The sequence below is a fragment of the Lathyrus oleraceus genome, chromosome 7, assembly GCF_024323335.1.
Source record: "Lathyrus oleraceus cultivar Zhongwan6 chromosome 7, CAAS_Psat_ZW6_1.0, whole genome shotgun sequence".
Lineage (NCBI taxonomy): Eukaryota > Viridiplantae > Streptophyta > Magnoliopsida > Fabales > Fabaceae > Lathyrus > Lathyrus oleraceus.
Genome location: NC_066585.1, coordinates 396,850,280 through 396,856,995, shown reverse-complemented (window position 1 = coordinate 396,856,995; position 6,716 = coordinate 396,850,280).

The window sequence follows — 6,716 nt, the reverse complement described above, 5'->3', positions numbered from 1 at the left end:
AAAGGCCAAGGAGATTCCACGTGGGGACGGTGGTGGAAACCACCGTCTTCTCCGGTGAGCCAACAGAAACCGACCATCAGTGGCAGGTTTTACAACCTCAACCAAATTGCACGTGCCTTATACCAAATTAAAGCTGGGCTGATGTACATCACCCCTATAACCTTGGTTTATCCTCAAGATCCCTATGGAAGGAGAAATCTGAGATGCAAAATCCAGGTGTTCAATCTGAAATGCATCAATTCGCAAAATCAAAGCCATAATTGGCTTGCCTCTCACACGAGTACTTCAGAGAACCAAATAAACACAAGCAAATCACAATATATGGTGAGATATGGATCAAAACAGTTGAGCAATGAACCTTTGAAGTGCAGCTTTGATCAGCACGATTCCTTCCAACTCTTACTTGCAGTTTGATCTTGAGGTACGATGTGAATGCAAGGCTAAGGAATTAGTATTGAAGATCAACTGATTTTGTTGAAATTCAAACTTGAAATGAGAAATTAAAAATGAGAATTCCTTTGGTAGGGTTGGGTTTCCAAATCTGCAGAGCTTCAGGTTGATTCAAGGATGAAATTTGAATGAGGCAGGGTGCTTATTTATAGCTGAGATCCAAGCAAGGTGAGGAGAAACTCGTGTGCATGAAGCTTTGGGTCCTCCATGCATGGTCCTGTACAGGCGCATGTGAGGCCCAAAAGCTGATGGAAATGAATGTTAAACTCACTCTGAAGTGAAATGTACGTGTAGTTTGCATTGCAATTGCTTAAGCATGAAGGTTCAATTTGAATTCCATATTTGGGCCTATATGTTCCCCTCTTCGAAAGTCAATCATAAAAAATCCAAACATAGGCATGTGAGTAATGGTTGGAAAGGTCTTGACATAGGGAACAAAAGTTATGTTGGGAAAAAATCTATTTGGAGTTTGGAAAGTTGTTAAAACTGGTCATGAAGTTTGATGTACAAAACATGCCTTTGAAAAATTTATCAAAAGTGACCAACTTCAAGCCCTTGTGTTTCAATGATGCAAGCCTCAAATGGAAAAACATATAACATAAAAATTGTAGATATTTTCAAGATGATCAATTTGGACTGAAATTTTTAATCATTTGGATTTTTTATGACAAAGTTATGGCACTTGAAGTTGGACTTTTTCAAGATTCAATGGCTTTGGTCCAAAGTGACCTATAATGTTTTGTATTATCACATGTATTTATTTTGGATTATGAAATTTTGTCCAACCTAACATTTGAATTAGACATCTTAAGCTTTTTAATGCAATTGGTCTCACCTCAAAATAATAAAAAATGAAGGAGTTAGGTCCTTGGGAAGTTGACCTAAAATTAGGGTTTTAGTCAAAATGACCTATAATGTTTTGAAATGAATGATGACCTTCCTTGTTTCAAATGAATTTTTGATGAACATGAAAGTTGTTCATATGGTTCTTAATAACATGTTTTATCTTGGGGTCATCTTCATTTGACAAACACATCAAAAGTTAGGTCTCAGTGGATCTCAGTTTGGTTAGATGACTTGACTGGTCAACTTCTCAAGTCCAAACTTGAAATCTTGACGAATGAATGATTGAGGATATTCACATAGGCTCATATATGCATAAAATAATTAATGAAAGAACTTACCTTGATTGAATTTGATCATAGGTTGAGGTTGCTTCATGAGCAAGGCATAGTCAATGCACAATTGAATTAGGGCTTCCTTGGGAAACAATCCTCAAGCCCTTTGGTTTATCTTGATCAAATTGGCAAATTGAGATACTTGGGAGACATATATGATGATTGAGAGCTTTGGGAACCATTTCCATGTTTGCTTTCATCTTCATCTGGCCATTTCATTGAGCATAGGGGCCTCCTAGGAGCAAGGGATCTCATGATTGCTTGAGCTTCAAAACAAAACAAGTTAGTGACATATTTTTGTGCTTTTGGTTAATAAAAAAAATAAGAAAAGCAATAATATACAATTCAAGCATGCTTGGTGGTCTCAAACCAACTCACACAAGTCCTAACCCAAGGGTAAAGGAGCCAAGATGCTATAATCCTTGAGGAAATGCAATGAGCAATGATATGATGCCATGAGGGATATTAGGGTCAAAATTAGGGTCTTAAAGATGCCCCTATTTAAGGTCATTCTATCCGGAGATATGAAGGTTAAAATCTTCGTCTCGACGAGGTAGAATGGGCTTAAATAATAACAAAGAGACGAATTTTGGTCCCTAAGAGACCTCATGATGCAGATGTATGCATGTAAAAGTTAATACTCTGTGGGGGAATATGGCCACAAAGAAAAAAGAAACCAGGAGAAACTAAAAATGGATAGGGGTAATATGCTCACTAAGGAGACAGAGACTCTGGGAGAAATAAAGGGTAAAATGCGTGAGCAGGTCATGACTTGAAACCTTGTTGGGAGACACGAAGGGATTCCATGAAAATAAGTCAATGGAAAGACTCGAGCTGACGCAAAGATGCATGTATTTGAGGAATATGCCAATACAACAAATCTATCCACAAAGGGTACTTCGGATAAAAATCTGGACCCGGATGGGGATGTGCATAAAGGACCCAGCTGAGGAAGAAAACAACGAGATATTACCGGTTACTGGGTAATAACTCAAAGAGACATATGATCAAAACACCGATATAAGGGTGAGAGAACCACATGCTCAGGGAGAAAGAATATCTAAGACCGGTATAAGGGTGAGAGATATCAATCATCCGAAACATCTGAGGAGGACCTCAAAAGGTATATCTCAACTCAGGAAAATCTGACTCCACAGGGGATAAAAGTCAAAATAGGGAGCAGAAGGAAGGAACACCAAGGATACCGTTACTAGGCATATAATAGGTGACCAACTAGGCATGAATTGGGAAAATATCCAAGACACTCATCATCCGAAAAGGAGGGCTGAAAAAGAAAACTCGATTTACAGGATGGACATTCGATTCCACAAGGAAATACAAATCTTACTCAACCGGAGAAGAAGAAGTACTTCGACTGAAGAGCGAATGAGATATATTATCTATTACCGTCAGAACGTAGATAATATACTCGCATGGAAGATTATCCACAAGCGGTTACTGGGTTAATAAAGGATAAATCGACCGAAAAGAAAGGAGATCGGGATACCGATTATTGGATATAAAATGATGACCAATCCAAAGGAGAAACAATCATTACCAAACAAGGGTAAATGAAAGATGACTCGTTGGGGATAAATTGCTTAACATAAGCAATCATCCGAGAGATATATCACCGGGTACTGGGTGCTATACTCAAAAATTGAAGGAATATCAATACCAAATATTAGATAAAGATAACCAACAAAGAGGGGATTACATCTACCGGTTACTGGGTAGAAAACCACAGAAATAGGACTTACAACTACTGGTTACTGGGTAGAAGGCCACAACCTCCGTCGGGGAGAAGATGAACAATTACTGTTTACTGAGCAATTGAACTGCTAAACCACAGGAAACTGCAAGGGAAAACAAGAAAGGAGTCAATCCAGGAACAAACCAAAAAGAGACAATGAAACAAGACATAACCCAATGAGGATATAACACAGGGGAGTGATTCCATCCCAATACATATTTAGGGAGGAAACTGAAACAATAATCATCCACGAGGACATAACTCAGTGGGGATTATTGAAGGAGAGATAAACATTTTCTCCCTATGGGGCTGACTCTAAATGGAGAGATCAGACGCAAACATCTGCTCGGGGAAGAATATTTCACCAATAGCAGGAGATAACAAGCAAAGATATATGGCAAAGAATGCAACGTGAATATCTGAAAGTTGTAATTATGCATGTATATGTGTGGTTTATGTATGATTAATGCTGATAAACAGACATATCTGACACAAACAAGTCCGAGAAACAATGGACAGACATCTGGTATAACATCTCAAAAGAGAAAGGCCAGGCCCACAGGAGAAATCCAACCTGGTGGGGAGCATCAAATACCAGGAAACACCAATCACTGTTGGAGACAAAGACCACTGGTGAGGATCAGAGACCGCTGCCGGGGATCAGCACAAGGTCACAGCTACCAACTGTCGGGGATCTTCCATCAACTCTCAGGAATACGTAGAGATATGGATAAGATCTGTCATAGCAGAAATCTACAGGGGATCTTATCAGGCAATAATATGAAATTCTGTGGGGAACAACCACCAAACAGAAACACATCAATCAAGCATTCTCTTCTAACCGCTGAAGAAACATCTCTGCCACCGGGAGAAGGAACAAATTACTCCGTTGGGGAAGCTACAGAGTCACCGCCAGGGATTTGCTGCTGAACAAACAAAAGATCCATCATAGAGGAAACTCTACTGGGGAGTTCAACACGGATAAAATTCCGTCGTAGAAGAAACTCTATTGGGGACTTATCAAGGAAAGATATGAAACTTTGTGGGGAATAACCACCAAACAGAAGTTCCAATAATCAACACACTTCCTCTTATCTGTTGGAGAGATATCTCTGCTAGGAGGAGAGAGAACCATTGCTCCGCTGGGGAAGGAAATAAACATCTTCAACACCAGCTCTGCTAGGAGGAAACAATCCAATAAGGAGGGGAAAACAAATTATCAGGCTCTGATCAGGAAACTCCACTGGGGAAGACTGAAGGCGATCCAACTGGGGAAAGTCTGATGTGAGCAACCCTACTGGGGGACGATTTATAAGTACACTTGCTGAGAGACTGCGGACCAACCTGCTGAGGATTTCTACTCATGCTGGGAATTCCTACTCATTGTGCTGGAGATTTCTACTTTTGTTGGGGGAAGACCAACTTCCTCATGAATAGATAGCATATCAACTTTTATCAATATATAAGGAATTTTAGGTCAGTCCACTCAAGGGATGACAACCATATGATTGATAAAACACAGATGCTAGACTCAGACTCGCTGGGGAGTTAAGGATGTTAGAGGTATGCATATCTCTAAGAAGATCAAGGCCAAAACTCTAGCCCTCTGGGGATTTGATGATGTATTACCTTCCTCTATGCTCACTGGGGAGACAACCTGAAACATGATGAAAGAGGATACGAACATGTCAAAAGTATGAACAAATGTCTTACCCTTTTGGAGATCGTACTATCCTTGGGAGAGCACTGAAGACATTCCATTTATCCTTTCATCCATTGTGAGTGTTCACTTTGTTTAAAAAACAGTTTATAAAAACTTTATTTGTTTAAAATAATGATATTCATCAATTAAAACATGCAAACATTTGTTAAGCAGAAACAAATAAGAGTGCAAAGAATTGGATAAAGGCTCAAATTTATTTGATAGAATGGTAGTCCACAAATGGCGAGACACCATGGATCTTTACAAATTTGAAATTGGTGATATATATTGGAAAAAGGGCTACATTGAACATAATGACCGTTTCTCCACCAACTCTAAATCCAATGTATTTGGAGCTTCAGTTGACGATGACTGAGCGAGAATCTTTGACAGATGACAGCTTGTAGAACCAAATCTTATCAAGATGCAGTTACTTGCCAAATCCCTAATTTTTGCCAAGATTGCCCCAAGGTGAGGTACTCAATCTAGCAGGATATATATTCATTTTTTATGTCTCTAACTTTTTCCTGGATCGCCCTTTCGGGTTTTCAATCCACCGAGACGCTCATTTTTGCCTAAGCCGCCCTTTCGGGTTTTCAACATAGCGAGCTATTCTGTTTTTATTTTAGGTGAAGTATTTCTTGACTGCATCTGAATTCACAAGACAAGTGAAATCCTCCCCATCCATAGTTGTAAGTATCAAAGCACCGCCTGAAAAAGCTCTCTTAACAACATATGGACCTTCATAGTTTGGAGTCCACTTGCCCCTGGAATCGGGTGCGAAGGACAAGACTTTTTTGAGCACGAGGTCACCTTCTCGAAACACACGAGGCTTGACCTTCTTATCAAAGGATTTCTTCATCCTTTGCTGCTACAACTAACCATGGCACATGGCAGTTAATCTCTTCTCTTCAATCAAATTCACTTGGTCATAACGACTCTGAACCCATTCAGCCTCAGTAAACTTGGCCTCCATCAAGACTCTCATTGATGGAATCTCAACCTCCACAGGGAGCACAGCCTCCATGCCATATACAAGAGAGAAAGGGGTTGCCCCTGTTGAAGTGCGGACAGATGTACGATAACCATGTAAAGCAAATGGCAGCATCTCATGCCAATCCTTGTACATAACTGTAAGACCCCAATTTTGTCCCTAAGATCCCTCAGAGCATCATAACATTGCATTGCATAGCCTCAAGGATCATTGAGCATCTTGGTCCCTGCCTTCGGGTTGGACTCCTTGTGAGTGGTTTGAGATCACCAAGCATGCTTGAATTGTATATCATTGCTTTTCCCATTTTTATTTACTAACCAAGAGCACAAAAATATGTCATTAACATCTATTGTTTGTAGCTTGAGCAATCACAAGGTCAAAAGCTTCTGGGAGGTCATTGGTGCAAAGATATTGCCAAGAGAAGATGAAAGCAAGCATGGTAATGGTTCCCAAAGCTCTCATCCATCAAATATGCCTCCCTAGCATCTTAATTCATCATTTTGATCAAAGCAAGTCAAAAGGTTGGAGGTTTGTTTCTCAAGGAAACCCTAATTCATCTGTGCACCACAATGCCTTACTCATGAAGCAACCTCAACCCATGGTCAAATAAAATCAAGGGAAATTATTTAATTCATCATT